This window comes from Protopterus annectens, chromosome 2.part1, assembly GCF_019279795.1.
Source record: "Protopterus annectens isolate FY-2018-M chromosome 2.part1, PAN1.0, whole genome shotgun sequence".
Lineage (NCBI taxonomy): Eukaryota > Metazoa > Chordata > Ceratodontiformes > Protopteridae > Protopterus > Protopterus annectens.
The window spans coordinates 1519079966-1519106824 of NC_056729.1; positions in this window are offsets into that span (position 1 = coordinate 1519079966).

Here is a 26859-nt window from a genome sequence, read left to right on the forward strand (position 1 = left end):
ACCATCTGCTAAGATAGGATATCAATTTTAGTGATAGACTGGCACTCCTGTTGTTTCCAGACAGTTTACCACTGGCAGTTTATCATCACCGCTTGCTGGCTCCCTCTCCTTCTGTTTCTCACCTTGCCTTGATGGAAATTTGACTCCTATGTGGCCCCTCTGGTTACATTTGAAACATCAAATTTGTAACAGTCTATTTAGACAAGTAGTTTCCCCTGTTACTAGTGTACTCTGTTGTGGTTTAGACTCCCCCATGGGTTCCTTTATCTTCATGTGCATCATTGCGTATCCCTTTCTTAAGAATTGGTGCTGTGCTTGCTAAGTAGAGATCCCATTTGCTCCCCAACTCCTCCACACAGTTACACTGTCTGTCTGCAACCAGATTCTCATACCATAAGGCAAAGTACTGAGGGCTTGTTCCCTCACCAAAAGGTCTGCCAGCCCCTCTAAGGTGGTAAACTGCCACCCACTCACCCATCAGTGAAAGTAAGTACTTAAATCAGCAATATAATAATGTACACTTTCATCTGCCATGTAAAACGTTTTTCTATAAGCTTCAGGTATTACTTTAAAACAATCTAGAAGACAGTTCTTAGCTTTAACATAATTCAAACAATCTACATCAGACCGTTTTGACATAGCCTGAACAACTTTACCATGGAGTAAGGCAGTCAGGAGCCAAACCCAGACCTCATGCTCAACATCCTACTGTCTACACACCCTCTCAAATATATGAATAAAACTATCAAAGTCATCCCCATCCTTGTATTTAGGAAAACGTTTACTGACCTTTACAGATTCTGGGGTCCGGCTATTACCTTTCCCATTACCTCCATGACCCTCTTAAATGGTAAGAAGCTCCACTTCATGGCCAACTCTGTCTCTACTTTTCCTCAGCTTCTAAATTGCATTCTCTCCTTGGCCTCTAGTCATTGCGCTTCCAGGTGCAGTCTCTCACCAGTCTCCAGTCGTTTGGCTTCCAGTTCATATTGACACTGCTTCTTTTCAGCCTCCAGTTCTATTGACAATGCTTCTTTTCAGCCTTCAGTTCATACTGGTGCTGCTTATCCCTCTCCCCCATCTACAGGCATGGTCTCTCAAACTCCAGACAGATTCTCGGGTCCTCAAAGAAAAAGTAGACTGTCCTTTCTCAGCAGGCTGCACATCCCCAATACCAAACTGGATAGCTTCTGAACAGCTGGTCTGAGCTGAAGCTGCAACTAATGCAGAGATCATTACATGCACCAGTCCTCTGGCTTCACACCTTTGTCAGCTGACTATAGTCTTCTGCTGACATATTTGCTTGCTGTCCCTGACTAACTAAATAAAAATAAACAAAACTGTCGTGGACTGAGATTTTGTATGTTTACTTTGTGGCTGTCAAGAGTGCACACCTTAATGACTACTACCCACAGGCTACTGAAATCCAATTAAAAATCCCACACTGCTGGCACCAATTAATATGACATCCAGATAATATCATACTGAACTGCCACCAAATAATGTGATACACCCAACTATCCTCAGTCAATAATTATGGAGGTTCAGTACTCATTACTGACTCCAATGTGAGACTGTCACTTAAACAGGAGTGATATTTCACAATTTTCCCCTAAGAGCACAACAGCAACATGCTCTATAACCTTGGACTGGACTGTATACTTCTGTCCACCCCTAATTTGTCCCAGTATAAGACTTCTCATACACTCACACTTAGATTAAATCTCACATGTCCAAACACTACTGGGAAAGCCTGACACAGATTTCCAGTTGTGTCCCTTCCCCCAAATAATATGGTAATGCTGCCAGCAATCAGAGTGTATTCATGCCCTTTTAAAGGAGTGTCAAATTAAATATTAAAACAAATAGTAGCAAATGACCTAAGCAGCCAGGCTTTCAGAGTGGCCTTGGGAATTATCAAAACAAGTATAAGCACTCACACATCACTAAAGAAAACACTGATTGATCAGTCACAATGTAAGTTAATAAAGATATTTAAAATGAGCAAAATGGTTAGAAACATGAAACAGTAATTTCCAATAAACAAACAGAGCTCAATCACCAGGAAAATGAAATCAACTACTGTAGGATAGAAATACAATATTCAGAAAAAACTATCTGATCTAACTGATTAGTTGTAATTTTTCTATCTGACTAAAAAACACTTTCCCTATCTAAATTACTACAACAGAACAAAAGCAGGCTTGCAGTTTTTGATGAGTCCTTTTTGGTATTCACTGCACAGCACAACTGGCAACTGACAACTGTAACTGACAACTGACTTCAACTGTCACAACTGTTCTAGTTCTAATTTTCAGTAGCCTTAAACTGATACAAGCACTCAACTCTCCTTGTTAATAAGGCAAAATTAATCATAGGCACTAAACAGACTATAATTACAAAGTACCTTGCAAAAATAAGGGAAAACAGCTCTTGTACTTTACAAAAAAAGCACCTAAACAGGCATGTCCAAGGGTCAGCTTCTGGTGATTTCTTCTGTCCACCTGGTGAATCTGGGAATACTGGGGCAATGCAGCAACTGCCTCATGTACACAGACAACCCTCTCCTCCTACCACCCAATACTACAACCTGTGAGAGATGCACTTACATAGCCAAACTGGAAGCAATGCTCTCTCTAGTCAAGATTGTGCTAGACTTATTGTGCTAGACAGTCAAGAGGAGAAGGTTAACACCTGCACTACACCTCAAGCAACACATAGCCCTTCAAAACCCACACCATCAACACCCACACATAGCAACACTAAACCCACATATGCGGAGGCCCTTAACATTAACCTGCCCAAGCAACAAGGACATCTGAAGCTGAAACGCAAACAAACACCAGTCACAACCAAAGTGACATATAGGTCACAACACCAACAGACCCTAAGGCAAGACAATGTACCCAACACTTTAGTCATAGGTGACTCTATAGTCAGACACACTGATGTCCCACTCACCAGGCTGAGCAAGGAGAAAATTACAGTTAGCTGCCTGTCGGGTGCCAGGATCCACCACATAATGCATGCACTCAAGTCACTCCACAGCAAGTAGAAATACGACTCTGCCATTGTCCATGTTGGAGTGAATGACTTGAGACGTACCTCCCTGGACTACAGAGACATGGAAGAGCTCTTGGATTTTGTGGCCCAGGCAGGTATGACCCTAGTCCCGAATAGCATCCTGCCTTTGCCCAGAATGATACCACAGTATAAGGACAAAATGATTGACTTCAACAATTGGCTAAGCTTCTGGTGTCAATCAAAAGGGATCCAGTATCTTTCTGCCTGGGAAGACATGATCGACAAACTACGATGCTTTGCCAGAGATGGTCTGCACCTGTCACCCCTGGGATTCAGGTTAAAGCTCTTGCCACCCCTATAGTGACTATTTTAGGCAAGGTTCAAATGACAAAACCACCAATGTAACATATACAAGCATGCAAAATTTGAAGGTAATGCTACTCAATGCTAGAGGTCTAAACCTCAAAATGCACTCTCTCAAGGCACTCCTAAAAATAGAGAACATCAATATCGGTGCAGTAACTGAGACCTGGTTCAAGACTCCAGAAAGCAGCCCTGCAATGCCAGGCTACAACTCTTACCACACTTTTTGGCCACTAAACCAAGACCAAAACACTAAAGATGAAGGAGTGTCCATATTCACCAAGGATATTTACACCTCCAGGCTAGTCGCCCAACACAATGCATCTGAAATTCTCCAGGTGCAACTAACACTAGGTAAGACTGCAATCCAAATTGTAGCTTGCTACAGATCTCCAACCATGCCCCAAGATTCTCACTACACCTTTCTAAACATACCGTAAAATATTAAGATACAACCAAACACCCTGTGTGATTTCAACTACCCTGCCATTAACTGGGAAAACTACTCAGGTACCAACACCTTTTCCCAACGGTTCTTGGAATTCATAAATTCCAATGCCCTGGATCAACTAATCCATTGTCCCACCAGGGGCCCCAATATCCTAGACCTGGTCATTACCAACATGGGAGATAGATGCTCCAAACCAGTGGCAACCCCCTCATTGGTCAGGTCTGACCATAAGCAAATCACCCTTGACATCCACATCCCACCTCCACCCCCCTGTAAGGAGACCTCTGTAAAAAACTTCTCCAAACCCAACTTCATGCTACTTAAGTTAGAAGTGACAAACTTCATGGCACCCATGCAGACGGGAGCTGAAAGTTCAACTGCTGAATACTAAACTAAGGCACTGTATGAGAACATCCACTCATGCCTGAATCGTGTCATTCCAAATAGAACCAAGACACTCTCCTCCAAAAAAAGGAAGCCAATCTGGTGGTCCCCTGCAATAAGCAAACTATACAACAGAAGGAAGAAAATGTTGCAGAAAAGAGGAAAATCCCAGGATGCAAAAAACTCCCTTACCAGCCTCAGTAAGAAGCTGAGATCCCTCATAAAATCCTCCAAAGCTAGTTACGAAAATAAAATTGCCAAAGATTCCAAAGACAACCACAAGACATTCTATAGTTATGTCAAGAATCTAAATGGCAATGCTCAGATCTGCTCTGAGCTACAACAGAATGGCATTAAATATACTGATTCCAAGGATATTGCCAATATCCTGGTAGATCGATTTAGTGCCAACTTCACCCCCCCTCTCACCCCCTAAAGGGCACATCCCAATACAAAAAGATTGCCAAATTCCGGTAATCATGACCACACAGGTAGAAACTACACTCTCCAAAGCTAAGAATACAGCATCCATGGGACCAGATGACATCCTGGGCTGTGTACTACATGAACTACAAAATGAACCGGCACCTCACCTAAATGTCATGTTTAATCATAGCCTCACCTCAGGCTTCGTACCCACTGAGTGGCCCACAGATACAGTTATCCCACTCCACAAGGGGGATCCACCTTGGATCCCAGGAACTACCATCCCATCAGTCTGATGACCCTGATCTGCAAGGGTATGGAATGCATTATCATTGAATTTATAAACAAAGACATTAGCAACCTTCAAACACTGGACCCCACCCAGTTTGGGTTCGTGAAGGGCCAATCTTGTCTCCTGAACCTGATTGACTTCTTTGAATAAGTCTCCAGAGCTGTGGACGAGGGTAAGGCAGTCCACACAGCCTATCTGGACCTCGCCAAGACCTTTGACACCATCCCCCACTCTGGAATCATAGGTAAACTTACTAAGCTGGGCATAAATCCCTACGTCACTCGATGGGTTGCCAATTGGCTTACTGACAGAAACCAGACTGTAAAAGTTGCAGACTCCAAATCCAGCTCCAGACAAGTGACAAGTGGAGTACCTCAGGGTTCAGTCCTGGGACCGCTCTTGTTTGGCATCTACTTCTCTGAAGTACAGGCCAACACTAAGAGACTCTGGCTAACAAAGTTTGCAGATGACTGCAAACTGGGAGCCATTATTGAATCCGCAAATGATGTGGATATTCTACAAAAGGGCTTTACAGAAACAGATGCTTGGTGCCAGAGCCATGGGCTCAAGCTTAATGCCAAGAAATGTATAGATATCCCCTTTGGGAAAAACCACGTACCCATGAATTATCACATAGGTGGCAGTACACTAAACACCAAAGGTGTGATGAGAGATTTAGGGACACAGGTGAACAGTGGTCTCACCTTCAATAACCACATCACCACAACAGTCAGGAAATACTTCTATGTGCACACCTCATCATTAAGGGCTTTTCATCCAGACAAAAGGAGGTCATTGTCCCACTGTACTCATCTCTCATTAGACCCATTATAGAGTACAATGCTCCATTTGGTATGTACCTCACAAGACATCTGCAACAGTTAGAAGGCCGCTGAAATACCTCACTAAAAAAATCACAGGCCTAAAGCAGATGCCCTATGCTGATTGTCTAAAATAACTCCAGCTATACTCTGTGGCATATCATCTACTCAGAGGCGATCTCTGCTTAACATACAAGGCCATGTCAAACCCTGAGCTGTTGGGCATGCTCCACTTAAAGAAATCACAATCCCTCAGAGCCACATGCTCCAGGGATCTAAACCTTGTCATCACAATGAACAAAACATGCTGGAGGGATAGTTTCCTGACCCAGAGACTCCCCATACCCTGGAATAGACAGCCCATGCATGTCAAACAGAGTGTCTCCTTGGCCCTCTTCAAAAGGAACCTTGATGATTGGATGGGAGATAGAAAACTCACCCCAGGGATCATGTAAGTCGCCCTGCTAGACAGGGGTCTAGGGAAGTAAATATTGTGGGAAGAAATATGCAGGGAATTGTTTGGCTAGGCTTGTATAGGCCCTAGGGCCGATAGCCTAGTACCAACCTATGAGCCTATGAACCTATATTTTGAAAATCAACCAACAGCTGCTTTCTTAAAGTTCCTTCCTGTCTTTCAGCTTCTGATATTAACACATAGAAAATGTCAATATTTTGATGACATCATCAGCAGATCAGCTGAATCTCAGACAGTTTGCCTTTAGAATCTTTCATCACAAACATGTGCAGTTAGAAATTTAAAGAGCACTGTTCAAGTCTTTAAAACATTCTGCACAGGGTATAAATCAACATGTAAGAACCTATGTACAATATCATAGCTAGTCATGCTTGCATACAGTACATAGGTCAATCTAAAATTATATACAAAACTTCAGCCAGACATATCAGCGCAAATAACAGTATCTAATTTCTTCACAAAAGACATAAAAACTGGGTGGTGCAGTGGTACAACGATTAAAAATGCTGTCACCTCACAGCAAGAGGGTCTCCGGTTTGATTCTCGGCTGGGGTGCCTTCTGTGTGGAGTTTGCATGTTCTCCCTGCGTTTGCGTGGGTTTCCTCTGGGTACTCCGGTTTCCTCCCACATTCTAAAGACATGCTTCTGGAGCATTTCTCCCCGGGCCTCCGCTGAAAACAGGATCTGTGAAACCTAGTTGGACTTTCCCGGTCAACAAATGTTAAATAAAAATAAAAAAAAATAAAAAGTAAAATGTAATAAGGCATGGGCATTCTGAAGTCATGCAGCTGAAACACGGGTATGTCTTTAAAAGGTCATTTTTATCTCATGGGTTCCCCCTACAGGAGATTTAAGGTATTACACAGTGAAGGCTCTAGCTTGACTAAGTCTTTCTTGTAAATTTTACTAAATAGAAACAATCACCTTTAGTAACATAATATTTGAATGCTCTTGGCAAAAACAAAGTCATTAGTGTCTGGAAAATGGTGGAATTAAATTTCAAGTTCATAGGTTCATAAGTTGTTACTAGGCTAACAACCATTAGGGCCCTAAGAAGCCTAGCCATGAACCTCAAACAATTTTAGTTCTGAGTATCATGGGTGTCTATGGGGGGCATGTTAGTGATGAGGTAACTAAGGATTTGTAGGGGGGTGTTAGAATAATACTTTTCTTATTGATGGCCTTGGTCTATAAAGGACATGGGGGGCCAGACCAGAGGTAAAATTATGAGTTCCCATCCAATTGTCAAAGTTTCCTTTGAACTGGGTCAGGAATTAACTCTGCTTTACATGGATGGGAAGCCTATTCCATAGTGTAGGCATCCTTTGGAACACATATCTGTCCCATCAACAGATTCTGTTTATGTTACAAGTGATGTCCAGATCCTATACTCTAGTGTTTCTGGTGCTGTTTGTTTTGTACATGTGTAAAAAATCCATCAGGGCTGGGTCTGAGGAAGCCCTGCAAGCCAGGGAAAGATCTGAAGACTAAATACAGAGACACAGCCTTTAGGTAATCAGAGTGGAACAGGGTATTCATACCCTGAGTTTTCCTGGTGAGAAACCTCTGCGGTCTTGTGTCGCAAGTGTCTGGTTAGGTCCATGCCAAAGAAGCACTGTATTCAATGATAGATTTGATAAAGGTCAAAGAGAGTGGTACTATAACTTCTTTTGTCATGGATGTCCTATCCTTACCTATAAGCTGGGTGACATAGAATGATTTTCTTACTATCTTTGATATAGATTAGATGCTACCTACATATATGTTCCTGGTTCCCTTACTACAGGGGTTGACTCCTAGGGGTGTTTTATCGATGGAGTAATTAACTTGGATTGACAGTTTCCCTAATGGCATTACAATAACTTTTTTGGCACTAAGTTTTAGGTTATGGTTTTGGCACCAGTCATTTATCTGTTAAACTCTCTTGCAAGAGGCTGGTGTCTTGCAGGAAATCAATAATAGCTCCCAAATTGTAGTCATCAGCAAACCTGGTGAGATAGAGGCTTGAGCATTAGCCTTGAATTCTGAGTAAATGCCAAAGAGGAGCGGATCCATCATGGAGCCATGGGGTACTGCACTGGTGACCAGTCTATTGGTGGAGGTGGTCTCACTATTGCTGACTTCTTGGGTTCTCACTGTGAGCCAGCTGACAATCCAATGGGTATATAGTATGTAGGGATTTATGCTTAGCTAAGAGAGCTTGTCAACAATGCTTGAGTGGGATATTATATCAAATGCCTTTACTAGGTCAGGATACACAGTATGCACTGTTTTACCCTTTTCCATTGCATTAGTAACCTTTTCAAAGAAGTCTACCAGGTTAAGTAGGTATGCTTTTCTCTTAACAAAGCCAAATTGGGATGAGTCCAGTATTTGTGTGTTGCCAATGTCCTTGATTATCGTTTAGGTTCATAGGTTAATAGGATGATACTAAGCTATTGGCCTGGAGGCCCTTATAAGCCTAGAGAAGAATTTCACCCATGCTCCCACAAAGGCAGCACCTGTTTTCCCTGTCCTGTAGGGACACAGGTGGGATCCCAGGGGTATATTTTCTATTTTCCATCCAGTTATCCAGTTTCCTCTTAAACAGGGCTTGTGAGGTACTCTGCTTGACATGTAGAGGGAGTCTATTCCACAGATGGGGGAGTCATTGGGACAGAAATCTATCCCCACCAACAAGTTCTATTAATGTCACAGACCAGGTTGAGGCCTTGCATTCGAGTTGCGTGGGTGGAGTTTGATTTACGGATATGTAGCAGCTCCATCAAGGCTGAGTCCGAGACGGCCTTGTATGCCAGACACAGGTCACCTCTGAGCAGTCTGTATGAGACTGAGTAGAGGGACAGGGCTTTTAGCCTATCTGTATAGGATAGGTGTTTGAGACCCTGGACTTTCCTAGTCAGGAACCTCTGTGGTCTCTCCAACTGCTGTATGTGCTTGGCAAAGTACATGCCGAAGGGGGCATTGTACTCGATAATGGGTCTGATAAGGGAGGAGTACAGGGATTTTATGACCTCCTTATTCCTAGATGCAATACCTTTACTTATGAGGTGGGCCATGTAGAAAGCCTTCCATACAACGGAGGCAAAGTGGTGGTCAAAAGTTAGTTTGTTATCCACCTGGATGCCCAAGTCCCTCAGGACTGAATGCATGCTTAGTACATTGTTATTAATGTGATAATTAATTGGGACACTATTTTCCCAAAAGGGGATAATGATGCATTTCTTGGCATTCAGTTTGAGGCCATGCTTCTGGCACCAGTCATTAGTCTGGGTAAGGCCCTCTTAGAGGATGCTCACATCACTAGGGGAATTTATGACAGCGCCCAGCTTGCAGTCATCTGCAAACTTGGTCAGCCACAGACCACTGATTTTGGCTTGCACCTCAGAAAAGTTTATCCCAAACAGTACAGGCCCCAAGACCAATCCTTGGGGTACGCCACTTGTTACGGGTCTACTACTAGATTTGGCTTCCCCTATTTTGACTGAGTGGGTTCTATCAGTGAGCCAGTTAGCTACCCATCTGGTAACATACAGGTTGATGTCTAGCTGGGAGAGTTTATCTATTATACCCCAGTTGGGAATAGTGTCAAAGGCTTTGGCTAGGTCAAAGTAGGTGGTGTGCACTGTCTTCCCCTCATCCATGGCTTTGGTGACTGTTTCGAGGAAGGCGACCAAGTTTAACAGGCATGATCTCTCTTTGACAAAACCAAACTGTGTAGGATCAAGCATTTGGAGGTTGCCAATGTCTTTGTTTATAAGGTCCATGATAATGAGTTCCATGGGCTTGCAGAGCAGGCTACTTAGGTTGATGGGCCTATAATTGCCTGGGTCAGTGGATGCTCCACCTTTGTGTAGAGGGATGACAATAGCTGTCCTCCATTCTGCTGGGACAAAGCCGATGCACAGGCTTTGGTTGAATAGGGTGCCTAGTGGTGTTGAGGGCTCTTGCCTGAGCTCATGTAGGATACAGCCAGGGATGTTGTCAGGTCCCATGGAGGCTGTATTCTTTGCCTTTGAAAGTGCATTAAAGACCTTCTCCCTGGTGATGAGGATAGGCGGGTAGGTGCTGGGGAAGTCCTGGTTTACTGATGCGGGGGACAGGGGGTGAAGTTTACACTGAACTTGTCTGCCAGCAGGTTGGCTACATCTATGGAATTTGTGTATGTGGTATTCTTGACCACCAATTCAGAGCAGATTTGGGAGTTACCTTTGATACTGCAGACATATGCAAAGAAGCCCTTTTGATTGTCCTTAGTGGATGTGACCAATTTGGACTTGACGTTAGCCTTACAAGAGTTCACCAGTGATCTTATTTGCTTGTTCAGAGAAAGGAGAGATTGCTTCTAACTTGGCACCTGCTTCTTCTTGGTCCTGGACAGCAATTTTTTTCCTTTTATTATAGAGTTTGTTTATTGATGCTGTACACCAGACAGGTTTACTCTTCATTGAGGAAGATGATTTGTTCCTGTCAGGTATTGCTGAGTATATGCTATATAGGTGCTCGTATAGTTTTTTTGGTGTAGGCTTGGACATTAGTGCTTGTTCCAATTGGAGGGATGGTAGCTGTGAAGCTGCTTATACCTGCTCTCAGGAGGTTGTAGTCAGCTTTGGAAAAGTTTTTTTGTTCAACCCTGGCAGGGGGGGGGGGGTTAGGGAAGATGGTGGGGTTCAGGGGAGATGTTGACTTCGAAAGTGATTGCTTTATGGTCGGATCCTACCAAGCAGGATGACACTGTAGGGGTGCTACAGTGGCTACTCATGTTGGTTAGTACCAGGTCCAGGATATTTTCACTGCTCGTGGGGGTTTCTACCAGCTAGCTGATCCAATGCATTGGCATTGATGAAGTTGAGGAATCTTTTGGTGTCTATGTTTGAGCTAGAATAGGTATTCCACTCTATAGTTGGGTAGTTAAAGTCACCCAGGATCAGGGTAGAGGGTTGAATCTTGATGCATTCAAGTAGGTCTGGGTAGGTGGGGTGGGCCTCCTGAGTCATGGTTGGAGGTCTGTAGCTAGCTATGATATGAATAGTTGTTTGGTGAACAGTTAACTGCACCTGGAGTGTCTCCTGTGCGTCATACTTTTTGACCAGTTTGGAGGTGTGCATGTCTTTGATAAATATTGAAACTCCACCTCCTTTGCCTTTATAGCCCTCCATTTGGGGTATGAAAGTATGATAGGAAAAGTGACCTGGTAAGCCTGGGGTGCTGCCCGCAGCTTTGAGCCAGGTGTCAGTGACTGCACAAATGTCAGCATCTTCCAGGACAAGGAATGCTTGCAATGAGTGCCGTTTCCTGTTAAGACTTATAGTGTTTAGCAGCAAGATCTTTAAATTTCATTTAGAAGAATTTTTCATGTTGGTAATTTTGTCCTCATGACTTTGCCTAAAAAAGGTACTATGGGGGGGGGGCTTTGCCACAAGCCTGAAGCCCAGGAGAGACAGATGAAATCCATCTCTAGCAAATCATTGTGGTTTCCTCTGTCTCTAATGGCCCATGCTTACACTTATCAAGGGTATCAGAACTTGTCAGAGATTTGGGATGCATGGCTAGGCTTAAAAAGGCCCTTGTGGTCATTAGCCTTGTATACACTTATGAACCTGTGAAGCTATAGCAATGAAAATATAGTTAAAAGAGTATAAAGCAGTACAAAAATGCAATGAATCAGGAAAAAAAAAGCTGGTGCAAAATGTAGTAGATTAGTTGTACACAGGGTTGCCAGATTTCCAGCACCCCAGGTAGGGACAAAAAAAAAAAGGTCTCTCACGGCAAGTGAAGACCAAAAAAAAAAAAAAAAAAAAAAAAAGGTATTTAATGCGGAACAGAGTAGCTCTGCACTAAACACGGAGCTTCAACACAATTAGCTCCGTGTTTAGCAATTTTTGATTGGCCCGTATACCGGCATATGGGCCAATCAAAAATCGCTAAACACTGAGCTTCTCGTGTTCAATGCGGAACACAAGAAGCTCCGTGTTTAGCAATTCTTGATTGGCCTTTATGCCAGGTATACAGGACAATCAAAAAAAAAAAAAAACAAACAAAGCAGAGGCTGGCCGGGATTTAAACCGGCAGGGCGGGACTCGGGATCAGGCTGCTGATCTCGGGACAGTCCCGCCCAAATAGGGACGTCTGGCAACCCTGGTTGTACAGCACAACTATAAGTATTAAGAAGTGCAATTCAAAGAAATAAATGGAAAAAAAATATTCTGCTCTTGAAGCCTCGGGGAATTTCTGCTATGTCACAGTGATGAATCACCACTCCTCAGCCTGGTAAAACAAGTACAGCCCCCTGCAGACACAGGGTTTAAATACCAGAAAAGATGGAAGAATCTAGAAGCTTGAATTAATACCCAGTCCTGCTAGCCCCTGCACTTTCAACCAATCGCTCATGCTAGAGAAGGTCAGGCAGCCTTGTTACACTCATTAACAGTGAGGACAAGCCCCTACCAGCATAAGATGGCTGCCAGAAACACAGGATAATCAACAAGCAAAACAACCATCCCTGGATACAGCAGGCCTCTATCCAAACTATGCTACCTGACTAGAACACAGAAACCTCAGAAAAATGCACAGAAAAGCACAGATAGAGCTTTCACAAACAGAAAATGCAACTCTCAGTATGAAAAAGCAGTTTATGGTTAAGTAATTCAAGAAAAATGCAATTACAGTAATGAAACACTATCTAGCAATGAAAATACAGTTAAACAGTATAAAATAGTACAAAAATGCAGTAAAACAGTAAAAAAGCTTTAAAACAGTGAAAAATGTAGTAGATTAGCTGTATAGCACTAGCACAACTATAAGCATTAAGGAGTGCAATTCAATGAAATAAATGTAAAAACAAAAACCTTATTCCATAATAATTCATTCCATGGCTTTGCATATTAGGCTTATTAGACTGATGGTTCTATAGTTCCCTGGGTCTGTTCATGGTCTGCCCTTGTGGAGGTGAATGATTGTTGAGGTCCTCCATTCACTTGGATTATAGCCTGTTTAAAGGCAGCAATTGAAAAGTGCCTCAAATTTTCGCCATAGGTCTTGTATTTGACTGTTCAGTTGGTACCCAAAGATGTTGTCGAGACCCATGGATGCGGTGTTCTTGACTTTAGCAAGTACTGCCAGCACCTGATCTCTGCTAATAGCTGGGGAGAGTATGTTGGAGGAGATTTCAACTGGTGGGGAGTGCAGGGAGAAGTTTGGCTTGAATTTTTCAGCCAGTAGATTTGCTATGTCCCCCTGATTGATGAAGGTGGTACCATTCTCCACCAGTTCAGCACACTGCTGTGTGTTACCTTTACGGTTCTGTGCATAGATGAAGAAGGCCTTGTGATTTTCCATAGCCTGTGAGGCTATCCTGATCTCGTAATTGGCCTTGTGGAACTTAATTAGACCTCTTAGTTCTTGTTTAGTTGTATAAGAGAGCACTTGTTTATAAGGGAGTTTCTCTTCCTGATTTTGGCCATAAGTGTTCTTCTTTTATTATATACCCTGTTTTGGTATGGATTCCACCAGTAGAGTTTATTTTTACTGTTTGCTTGGTGTGTACTTCTGCAAGGTACAGCAACCTCAATGCAGCTATTCCCCGATTATATATGGATTCTAAGAATACTTTTGCATCAGTGACTGTCATCTCAGGCTTAGGGGGAGCCTTGAACTTTGATAAACTGTCACTTACTAGGATGTAGTGTGCCTTAGATCTGTTCCTAACTGTTTCTGGTTTAGCTAGGTTTTCTCGGTTGAATTTTACTTCAGAGGAGACAGCTTTGGGATTTGACCTCACTAATGAGGATGTGACATTGGGGGTGGGGTTTGCAACACTGCCATGTTGGTGAGTACCAGATCCAGTATGTTTTATCCTATGGTTGGAGCATGCACAATCTGTTCCAGGGTGTTTGTGTTAATAAAGTCCTGGTAGCATTGTGTCTGTAAGTTTGAGATAGTGAAAATTTCCCAGTCTATACAGGGGTAGTTAAAATCACCCATGAATAAGGTGTTTGGTTGAATGGTGAGCACCTGTACTAGGTTTAGGTAAGAGTAGTGAGACTCTATGGATAGATGATGACCTCTTGCTAGCCATGAATTGGTGAGGGGCCTTACATGTGGTAACCTGTATATGGATAAGCTCCATGGTATCATCCTGTTTAACCAACCTGTAGGCATGTTTGCTGCTAATCCACCTTTGGCAGCAGTGTGTGCTGTTGTTGATTTAAATGTGGAAGTCTGTGTAGCCTTACACTGCCAGAGTACTTTCTATGGCTTTAAACCAAGTCTCAGTCACAGCACAGAAGTGTACATTCTCCAGAGTGAGGAGGGCTTGAAGGGTGTGGAATTATTTTGATTAGGCTCCTAGAACTGAGCAGTAACACCTTAAGGCTGCTTGTAGACTTTTCAACTACGTTAGTAGATTTGTCTTTTTGGTATTACCTAAAAAAGGCTCTAAGGGGGTCGATAAAGTTTTAGTCAATATATAAGCGCCTTGGAGGGGGGGTACAGGTACAGCCTATCCTTGGCAAAGCAATGTGGTCTGTTAACCATGTCTTCCCATGCTGACAGATATTGGATCCCTCTGGAGTCACACCAGAAACTAAGCCAATTATTAAAATCAATCGATTTGTGTTCATACTATGGCATCATCCTTGGTGAAGGTAGAATGCTGCTCTTTGCTAGGCTCATACCTATGTGTGGCACATATTCCTAAAGATCCATTATGTCTCTTTTCATATCATCTACTGAGGTATGTCTCAGGTCATTTACTCCCAAGTGGACTATGATATCATATTGGTACCTGGGGTACAGTTACTTGACTGCTTGCATGATATTGCAGATCCTGGATCCAAACAGTCAACTAACCATTTTCTTCTCCTTGTCTAGCCTGGTGAGTGGGGTATCTGTGTATCTCACAATGGAGTCCCCAATAACAAGAGTATTAGGTAAAGTACATGCTTGCATTATGGGCTTTGTTCTTGGGGGACCATTGGGTGTAGGCACATATGAGGCATTTGATGTTACTTTTGGTGTATGTTTTAGTGACTGCTGAGGAGCAGTGTTGCCATTAGGTGACTTTGGATGTCTTTCAGATTTGGGAATGTTTCTTTTAAGGGTATCAGCATAAGCCAATCTGTGTGTGTGGTGAGTTGTGTGAGGGATGTAGTGTGGGTATTCCTGACAATCTCATTGGTATGCAACATTTTTCATTACGAGGAAATTGTGTATTTACATCTATGGCATGCTGTGTTCTTTCTTTAATGATTAACTGGTTATCTGAGAACATGAGTCGATTGCTAAATTGCCTTAGGATTCAAGATATTTGAAAGCTCCATATCCATGTTTTCCAATCCAGTTATAGGGTAGGCTATTTAGGATTAAGAATTGGGTTTTAACAGGAGTCTCCTAGCGTAGTTTCTGGGGTTAAGGACAGGATGTTATATGATGCTAGTATATGTTAGTGGTTTTTGATACGTAAACTAGTTTTTGCGGTTAACCAAGTATGGTATGGGATGCTTTAAAATCAATGCTCTTGGACCGGTATTAACAGTGCGTGTTTGATTAACTGCCTCCTGAAATTAAAAGCATGGGCGAGATAATGCACCATTTAAGCTCACTTGTTTTATATGAAGATGGTGTGAATGTTTGTATGTACTTGATATTAAAACATACCATGTGTATTATGAAATAATGTATATTTTTCTTTTTTATTGATTATTATTTATGGGAAATAAAATAATATATATATATATATATATATATATATATATATATATATATATATATTGGTATTATATATATATATATATATATATGTATATATATATATATATATATATATATATATATATATATATATATATATATGGGTTTTAACTATTTTATTTGTCTTATTTATATATGTTTAAGAAATATTTAATGTGATTAATATTTATTTTTTGTTTTTATATGCGAATAGTATAATATTTCTTTAAGAACACACTTTAACCGTATGTATTTTAGAAGTAAGATTTTTATCTGTGATACTCCTTGAGGTTAGGTGCATAGGACTACCAAATAGTCAGGTTGTATCAGATTTTGTAGTAGTACTATATGTTTTGAATGTTGTGCTTCTGAAAACTTCAAAGGTTCTCTTTTGTTTTGTTTTTGTTATGCTGTGTGGATATTACATTTTTAACTTAATTTCGTTTGTATTGGGCAGTATCTAATCTTGTTTGTTTTAAAGGAATGGAGGTGGGTGTTGTCTGTGTGAACTAATCAATATCAATCTGAGGGTATTTAAATGTATGCCTTTATATTAAACAGTAACTGAGGAAGTTCAGTATTCAAGTGGACAAAAGTGCTTATATTTATGGTTTTAAAAGATATTTACTTAATAAAACCATTTAAATTTCAATGTGTGGCGGTATTTTAGTGATATTTCTGGTTTGCTCGTTTCTGCTGTTAAGGAAAGGTGTCATACAATGCTAGGATATGGTAGTGCTACTCCCACTCAAAGCCAGCTGCTCTAAGCTTAATTCTGCACAATGCCTCATGGTTTAACAGGTTTTGGACCCAACATTACAGGGACATTTTCCTGTCTATGCATTTGCTACTGTATAAGGCACTGCTGCTGGTTGGGCAGCGTCACCCAAATTTGCCTGATTTATAGCAGAGAAAAAAAGCTTGAAAACTAACTCATGTGTTTCAGCCAATAAAGAGCCACCCTTTGAGTTTCCTGGGGTGATTCCCAATTTAGAGAGACCAGATAAACACCTTCTGTTACAGGGTAGATGATCCCAGAATTCCTTAACGTAAAAGCACAGCAAAAGTAGATCAAGTGCATATTAAACAAACAACTGTCAACAGCCAAGCCACTGGGTCATTTTATCATCTTCAAACTGATTTGTAGGCAAACAGAATTAGAAAAGCCAACAAACAGAAATTACTATTTCCCACAAAATTAAATAAATGCTTTAAAATGTTCAGAACAGTAGTGATAAGTGCATAAAGCAAGCACAAGTGCAGTAAATCAGGAAAATATTCTTATCTTAGCTTGGAAGGCTCTGTATGCAGTTGAAACACTTAAAAAGTGTTGCAGTTATCTGTAAGTGAACATAACAGTCTTGTAAACTTGCCTGATTTATAGCTGAGGCAAAAAGCTTGAAAACTGACTCCCATTTCCTCTAACCAATAAACAAACACACTTTGAGCTCCCTGGGTTGCTTCCCAACCCAGAGAGACCAAGTAAACATCCTCTGCCATAAGAAGTCTGATCCTGGATTTTGTTAATGTTTTTCAAAGCACAGCAAAAGCAGGTTTTATATTAAGTGCCACTCCTAACACTCTTTTCTTTAGACTACATTAAAAATCTCTACACTGTGAGCAAGCTTCACTGAATCTAAAAAAAAAATGTAACCTTTGTAAAATTCACACACACACACACACACACACACACACACACACACACACACACACACACACACACACACACACTACTCTGTGCCTATATAATGCATTGTCCAACATATATGTACTCATAAATGCATTGGTCAAAATACCTCTCTGTCCCTCCAAAGTAAAATCCTCACAGAAGAGAAAATGCAGTATAAATCAACATAGAAAATCGTTCCATGGAAGGATCTTTCAAGATTAGTTGACTATTCCATCAGTCTTTGGCTTTATATTTACAAGCAAGATGACAGCATGCAGCTGGGGACACCTCATACTATTTTTACCTGAAGGTTGTCTTATGCTTTTTCAATTTAAATCTGAAGGATAATTTGAATAACGTATTTAATCATGTTAATCTGAAGTTCTCTTTTAGTGGACCAAGAATCAACATGAGTATTGAAGAGCTCTTTACAAGCTTTGCAATATGTGAAGTTCTTCACCTCAAGATGTACAGTAAATGTCTGTCCATCTATGAAGTATTTAATGTTGTCCAACAACACAGAAGGGAGATCACTGACTTGGAGAAATTGTCATGTCAAATAGGCTAGTAACACTTTGAAATGTGTTTTTGTGCTTAATATGTGAGAAGCTTACAAGAACAGGATGAAACATTATCCAGATCATGTAATTCATATATCAGCACCTGATGATCTCATCTGTTGTGGTATATGTCCTAAATCTCAGGGCAAGGTTCAGGGAACCCATGGGGAAGCCCAATAGCAGAAAAAGGTCTGGTATGACAGGAATGCTCAAGCTAGAAAGCATGCTGTGGGGCAGCAGGTAATGGTTCTCATTCCTGTCAGACACAACAAGCTGCAGGCAGCTTGGGAGGGATCCTTCAAGGTGGTAAGGAAGGGCAGTGATGTTAACTACATGGTAGAAATGCTAGGTATGAGGCAGAGGCACAAACTGTACCATGTTAACATGATGAAATCTTACCATGATAGAGAGGCCCTTATGCTGAGTATTTGCAGTGGATAGCAGGAGGAGTCTGAGGGGGTCTGGTGACTGATCTCCGCAGTCAGGCTCGGACTGACACCTCAGTGGAAGGGTTAGCAATGTCCCAGCAGCTATCCCCTACCAGGTTCGAGAAATCTGAGCAGTGTTACAGGAGTTTGGGGGCATGTTCACTGGGAAACCATGGTTCACCCACCTGGTGCAGCACCATGTGGATACAGGACCCCAAAGTCCTATTAAGCAGGCCACTTTTATGGTGCTTGAGAGAGAGAGTCAAACAGAATCTGATGGAGGAGATACAGAAAATGTTGGTACTAGGGGGAATCCAGGAGTCCAGCAGTCCCTGGGGCCTCCCCAGTGGTGCTGGTACCAAAGAAGGATGGCAGCACCTGGTTCTGTGTGGACTGCAGGAACTTAAATAGTCGCTCAGAGTCACATGCTTACCCCATACCTAGGACAGATGAAGCCCTAAAGCAGCTGGGTGAGGCTATGTATCTTACCAGCACTGATCTTACCAAAGGCTACTGACAGGTACCCTTGACTCCCAATGCCAGAGAATGAGCAGCCTTTGTGACTTATTTCGGCTTGTATGAGTTCAAGAAGATACCCATTGGGATGAAAGATGCCCCAGTGACTTTCCAGAGTCTGGTAGATCGTATGCTAGCAGGAGCAAGAGATTTTGCCCTTGCTTACCTGGATGATATTGCCATCTACAGCCATTTCTGGGAAAAGCAACTTCAGCAGGTCAGGGTGGTGCTGAGCAGACTACAGAGGGCAAGGTTCACCATTAAGCCCAGTAAGTATCAGGTGGGTATGGCAGAGGTCTCCTACCTTGAACATAGAGTGGGGAGTGGTAACATCAGGCCAGAACCTACCAAAGTGGATTGCAATTCAGGCCTGCCCCTGTTATCAAAATGCAGAAGAGGGCATTCTTAGGGACAGCGGGCTACTCCAGAAAGTTTGTCCCCAATTATAGTACCATAGCTGTTCCCCCTCACAGACCTGACAAGGAAAAACAGGCCAGATAAGGTAGTGTGGACCCCAACATGTGAGCAGGCATTCCAGAAGATTAAAAGAGCTTTGGGAGGACTACCTGTGTTAGCCAGTCCAGATTACAGGAAATAATTTTGTGTGCAGGTGGATGCTTCAAACCATGGGGTGGGGGTTGTACTCAGCCAGGTTTACTCAGAGAGAGAAGAGCACCCAGTGGTATATCTCAGCTGTAAGCTCCAACACAGGGAGGAATGCTACGGAGCTGTTGAAAGCCTTATCTCTATGGAAGGAAATTCACTGTAGTTACAGACCACAATCCCTTAACATGGCTACACTGAGCCAGCCAGCAAAATGCCAAGTTACTAAGGTGCAGCCTAGGGTTGAAGGCATATGATATGACAGTGCAGCACTGCAGTGGGGCTAGCAATTCCAATACAGATGGGTTCTCAAGACATGGAATGGGGTAAGGTATTCCCAGATAGGCTAATCCCTCTCAATCAACATTTCTCAAGATTCACTTGAAATCTAGCTTAAGTCTCGGGGGGGGGGTGACAAAGGGAGATACTGCCAGCCCTGCTATCTGGAATTTTTTAAATAATTATATGTCATTTGTGAATATCAACAGAATTCATAAAATATGTTTGTGTTACAAATGTATTAGAACTCTATGTTATGTGTATATCAAACTGCATTTGTACAGGGATGTGTATTGAAAAGATATTTTCTAAAGTGCTTGTGCTTAAAATGTAACCACAGCATGCCCTACTGGAAAAGAACAGAAATGTAAATGCACTGTTGTAACTGTTTAAATGTATATTTTAACAGTGGGAACTGGAATACAGGAGGTTAACCTCAGAAAAATACTTGAAATCAAATTACTTTATGGCTAGGCCATAAAAACATTTTATCTTTCAGTTTCAGTGCAGCAAAAGACACAATGTCTGTTCCAGAGAAGTTTTCTGTATTGTCTTTAAATGTGGAGAAATATAAATTGTTTTATGACTTTCACCATCTGCCAAAAGATCTGAGGTCTACGTATTTTCACAGGTAGATGCTAAATGCTACCAACTGCCACCAATGGTTGTTTTGGGGCATGGGAACTAGGAGTCAGACGACAAGAAATTATGTCATTCTGCAAGCTATCCTAGCAGTAATATTTGAGATATTAATTTAAGAAGTCTCTTAGAAAGAGACACTATTCTGCATTTTGTCTTGGACCTGACAAGATCCATTTACCACACATCTGCCTTGCTCTTAAGTAAGTTAACTGAGATATAGTAATTCTCTTAGATACAGTCAGGAATATAACAAAACATAGTTTAGATGTTTTTCTTTCTTTATTTGAGACTGTCCTGCAATGTTGTTTTAAATATTTCCCTGTGATTTTGAAGTCTGAAGTCACTGCAATATATATTTAGCATTGTCTTGTTCTTTTATTATTAATGATTAAATATATGTAAATATTTCATTGTGGCTGATCTGTCTAGAGATATTTAAGTTCTGAAAGTTCTTGCATATTTATTTGGTGACACTGTGGGCCACCCCTAATAGCCTTGCTCTTGGTCAAACTACCATTTGTATTAATAGTAACATTACACATTAAGATTGGATACCCTTTGTTAAGGGCCTTAAAGTAGCTGATAAGGAGCTGGATTGTGGCATTAATAACTACCTTATAGTCTGGTCAAAAGGGGGCATAGCTAGTCAACCTGCATTACCCTTTCCCAGGTTGTGTGTGTGTGTGTGTGTGTGTGTGTGTGTGTGTGTGTGTGTGTGTGTGTGTGTGTGTGTGTGTGTGTGTGTGTGTGTGTGTGTGTGTGTGTGTGTGTGTGTGTGTGTGTGTGTGTGTGTGTGTGTGTGTGTGTGTGTGTGTGTGTGTGTATAAATCAAAACAATTTTTTCATACTGAAATACATGTGATTTTTACTATTGATGTATCATTGTATACTTGAATTCCTCATGACAAAGGAATTGAACATATGAGCATATTTACATCAATATACTAATTTAGATAACACAACTATTAATGTTTATTGTAAAGCTTTGGAAGTGCTTTTAAACAATAATTTTTTACGCTATCTCTTATTATATTTTTTTCTCGGTCAGTGGTTTGGTGTTTTGGTTTTATTTGTTTTTGCTACACCGCTTGCACTTTTTGGTTTTTGTGAATAAAGCAAACCTCAAAGAGTGTGTGTGTGTGTGTGTGTGTGTGTGTGTGTGTGTGTGTGTGTGTGTGTGTGTGTGTGTGTGTGTGTGTGTGTGTGTGTGTCAGCTATTTGGACAAGGACACGAAGCACTGGTTGGACAGAAAGGGTGCTGGAGGTTTTGGCTTAGTCACTCAGCGGAGTTCTCAACTCTATAGCTGTGCCAGTGGGGAGTCTTACTGAGGATCTATAGAAAGAGTGTAGAAAGAGGGAGAAACCAGCCCCAGGCTGATGGTGGTCTCTGTGTGCTGTTAAGGGAAATTGCACTTGATGCAGTGATCTACATCTAAAACTACTGTGTGTGTGCCTTGTCATCCTCCCAATGTATGTCTCCCCACTGCTGCTAGTGGTGAGGATTGAGGCTCCTTGATTACTGGTCCAGTGGTGAGATGTCACATGGTCTACACTCTTGTTGGAAGAGAGGGTAGCCTCTTCCCTCCTGAGCTATGAATTGCCGGTGAAGGCTTATTTTGGCTGTTCTTCTAAGTGTCTTTGTTCTGGTTGAAGCACTTGAGTTCCAAAACCAGAAGATTTGTGGTCTAAACTCTTGTGGCAGAGAGGATAGCCTATTCCTGTCTAACTCAGGAATTGAAAGTTGAAGGCTTATTGTGTCTGTTATTCTAAAAGTATCTTAATTGTTGTTTGAGCACTTGGGTTCCAGACCAGTTATTTTACATTAAGAAGGTTTGTGGTCTAGATTCTTGTGGCACGAGAGTGTAGCCCTTCTAAGTTGGAAATTGCTTTTGAAGGCTTATCCTGCCTGTTATACTAAGTGTCTTTGTTCTGGTTTAAGCGTTCGGGTTCCAAACCAGTTATTTTACATTAGGAAGATTTGTGGTCTAAACTCTTGTGGCAGGAGAGTGTACCCTACACGCTTCTAAGCTGGGAATTCTGATGAAGGTTTATTGTGCCTGTTATTCTAAGTGTCTTTGTTCTGGTTTAAACAGTTGGGTTCCAGACCAGTTATTTCACACTAGGAAGGTTTGTGGTCTACAATCGTTTGGGAGTATTCTACTGAATTGCTGCTTTATTTAAACTGTTTTTTGCTGTTACGAGTCTGATTTTTTGCACTTTGAATTTCTAGTACTTCTGCATTTTATAACATAGGTTAGATTCAGGCTTGCTGAATCTAGACTGTGTGTTATTATATGAGCACTAAAACCAGCCATCTTACATTAAGAAGGCTTTCACCCCTACACCCTTGTGGCAAAAATGTGCAGCCAAGGATAAATCTGAGTTGGGGATTGCTGGAATAAGTCTCAGTCTTGGGGTTTTCATTTGTTTAATTAAGAGGTTAGCAACACGCAATCTATCTCCTGTATTATCTGAAGCATCCACTGCCTTCTACTGAAAAATAAGTATTATTTTTACATGAGCTGCATTTCTTGCATTTTATATTACTGCGTGCTGTTATTTTTGAACTGGATTTTACTGTATTTTTGCTGTTTCCTGCGCTTTTATCCTGGCATAAACTTGGTTAAGATTTGCTGGACCAAGTCTGTTTTTAAAGTTTCTGAGCACTAATCCAGCTTTCCTCCACAAAAGAGGGCCTCCCCTACACCTTGATCAGAGTAGAGTGTAGCTAAGGACCTAACTGAGTGGTGATTGCTTGCCGAAGGCCCAGTCTAGTGTGCTACTATTGGTTAGAATGTTTGAAATCAGTTATATTTCACTGCTACTTGTTGCCCACATTAGCTTGGGTTTGCATCTTGAGTACCACCCACATAACTGTACATTACCATGCACAAGAGTATATCATTTCTAGATACAAGCTCTTAGATAGAAAATTTTACCTTAGTCAACTGCTTATCCTCCATCAGAGGTTTCTCCCCGTTGTTCTTCACTGCCCAGTTAGGCACTCAGCTGAGCCTCTGAGGTTCTTCCACAATTCTTAACCATTAAGCCCCTTGCTGTTTAGAACTTTTTCTTACCCTTTAGCCATACCTAGTCCTTCTAGTCCCCTCCCTGTTACCTGCAGTATGTCACCTAACATCATGAATGGACAATTTCCCACCATTTCTCCAGACAACCTGATCGACATGGGCATCCTTAGGCAATGTACCAATTGCCTCATGTATACTGACAACACACTTCTCCTAATTCACACACATTCAATATGCAAGAGATGGATCTATATTAAGAATCTAGACTCTAGGCTCTCTCACTCACAAATCAGTATATTAGATACTAAGCAGGTTGTCAGCTCACACACTTCACCTCCTACACCATCCACACATACAACACCTAGGCCTACATATGCAGATGCTCTCACTAGAAGCCTACCTAAAGATCAGAAACCTCCCAAATATAAACACACTTTACTTAATACATTCCCAGCAAATCACAGTACACATGCAAATGCACACACTACTGTATCATCAAACATGCCTCTAAGGCAAAACACAAAATCAAATGTTTAGTCATAGCAGACTCCATTGTGAGACACACAGATGTCCCACTCACCAGGATGGATAAAGAAAAGGTCACGGTCAGCTATTTGTCAGGTGCCAGGATCTGTGACATCACACATACACTCAAGTCTCTCAACAACAGGCACTATGACTCTGTCATAGTCTATGTTGGTGTGAATGACTTAAGACATACCCCACTGGACTATATAAAGTGAGACATAACTGAGCTGTCTGATTATGTGTTCCATGCAGGTATGTTCCTAGTCTTAAGCAGCATTCTACCTTCACCACCACCTCAGAACACAACACCCGCAACACATAGACCTCACAGTCAGAGTGTCAAACAGTCACAGCCCTTAAGGCCAAACACAATGCCAGACACACTAGTCATTGGTGACTCCATAGTCAGACACACTGATGTCCCGCTCACCAGACTGAGTAAGGAGAAGGTCACAGTAAGCTGCCTGTCGGGCGCTAGAATCAGCCACATAACGCAAGCACTCAGGTCTCTCAACAGCAGGTACAAATATGACTCAGTCATTGTCCACGCTGGTGTAAACGACCTGAGACGTACCTCCTTGGACTACATGAAAAGAGACATTGAGGAGCTCTCTGATTATGTAGCCCAGGCAGGTATGACCCTGACCTTGAGCAGTATCCTACCTTCACCAAGAATGATGCCACAATACAGAGATAAGATGATCAGCTTTAACAATTGGCTTAAACACTGGTGTCATTCAAAGGGGATCCAGTATCTGTCTGCCTGGGATGACATGCTGGACAAGCCACGCTGCCATGAGGGCGGCTTGCACCTGTCACCCTGGGATTCGGATATTGGCAAAGGCTCTTGCCACCCCATAGTGCCTTTTTAGGCAAGGCTCAAATTCTAAACCTACCACCCTAGAACACAAAAAGGAAAAAACTAAGGGTAATGCTGCTCAATGCCAGAAGTCTAAATCTCAAAATGCACGCACTCGAGGCCCTTCTCAGTATGGAGAACATCGATGTCTGTGCTGTGACAGAAACCTGGTTCAAGGCTCCTGAGAGCACCCCAGCGCTATCAGGTTTTACCTCATATCATGCGTTCCGGCCCCAAAATCCGGACAATACCAAGAAAGGAGGGAGGTATCCATATTCATCAAGGACACCCACACCTCAAGACTGGTGGCAACGCACGATGCATCGGAGACCATCCAGGTGCAATTAACCATAGGCAAGACTGCTCTGCAAATTGTAGCATGTTACAGGCCACCCTCACAAACTCAGGAAACTCACATGGCCTTCCTGAAAACACTAGAGGGGATAAATGTATCACCAAACACCATCATACTAGGTGACTTCAATTACCCTAATATAGACTGGGAACACTACTCAAGCCCAAACACCCTAGCCCAAAAATTCCTGGAATTCATAAACTCAAATGCCATGGAACAACTAGTCACCATCCCCACAAGAGGAGATAACATACTTGATCTCATCATCACGAACATGGGAGCACAATGTTCAACACCGGAAGTATACCCCTCACTGGTGAGATCAGATCACAAACTAATCTCGCTGGAGGTCCTCATCCCACCCCCACCTGAAATAAAAAAGACCACAGTAAAGAACTTCTCAAAAGCCGACTTCACACTTCTAAAGACTAGTGTGGTCTCCTTTCAGGCCCCCGAGGCGGCGGAAAACAATACTCAAGCCGCTGAATCACTTACAAACGCCTTCTACCAGCACCTGCAGGACTGCATGGATAAGGCAATCCCAAGCAAAACAAAGACTCTTTGTACCAAAGGCAAGCGTCCAGTCTGGTGGACCCCAGCCATAAACAAACTCTACAACAAAAGGAGGAAGCTACTACAAGATAGAGCAAAATCCTTAAAAGGTAAGACACCCTTGATCACTATAAGTAAAAAACTAAGAGCTCTCATAAAATCATCCAAAGCAAATTTCGAGAGAAAAATAGCTAAAGACTCAAAAGACAATCATAAGGCCTTCTTTAGCTATGTTAGAAACCTAGGAGGAAACTCCCAGATATGCTCAGAACTAGTTCAAAATGATGTGAAGATTACTGATCCTACAGACATTGCCAACATACTGGCTGACAGGTTCAGTGCAAACTTCTCCCCCCCAAAAGGAGAGATATCTATACCAAATGAGTGCAGCCCCCCAAACATCTCCAGCCCAAGTGAGAACTGCTCTCTCCAAAGCAAAAACACAGCATCCATGGGACCCGATGGTGTCCCCGGCTGTGTGCTCCACGAACTCAATGAGGAATTAAACCCACAGCTAGGACAGCTGTTTAATCAAAGTCTTACCTCTGGATACGTACCCAGGGAGTGGCGCACTGCAACTGTGGTCCCACTTCACAAAGGCGGTGCCTCCACAGACCCTGGAAATTACCGGCCCATTAGCTTGACAAGCCTTATCTGCAAAGCCATGGAGAGGATCATAATGGACCTCATAAATAAAGACATAGGAATTTGCAGACTTTGGATCCAACCCAGTTTGGCTTTGTCAAAGGCAGATCATGCCTTTTAAACTTGGTTGACTTTTTCGAAACAGTCACCAAAGCCATTGATGAGGGAAAGGCAGTCCATACAGCCTACCTCGATCTGGCTAAGGCCTTCGATACAATACCCCACTCGG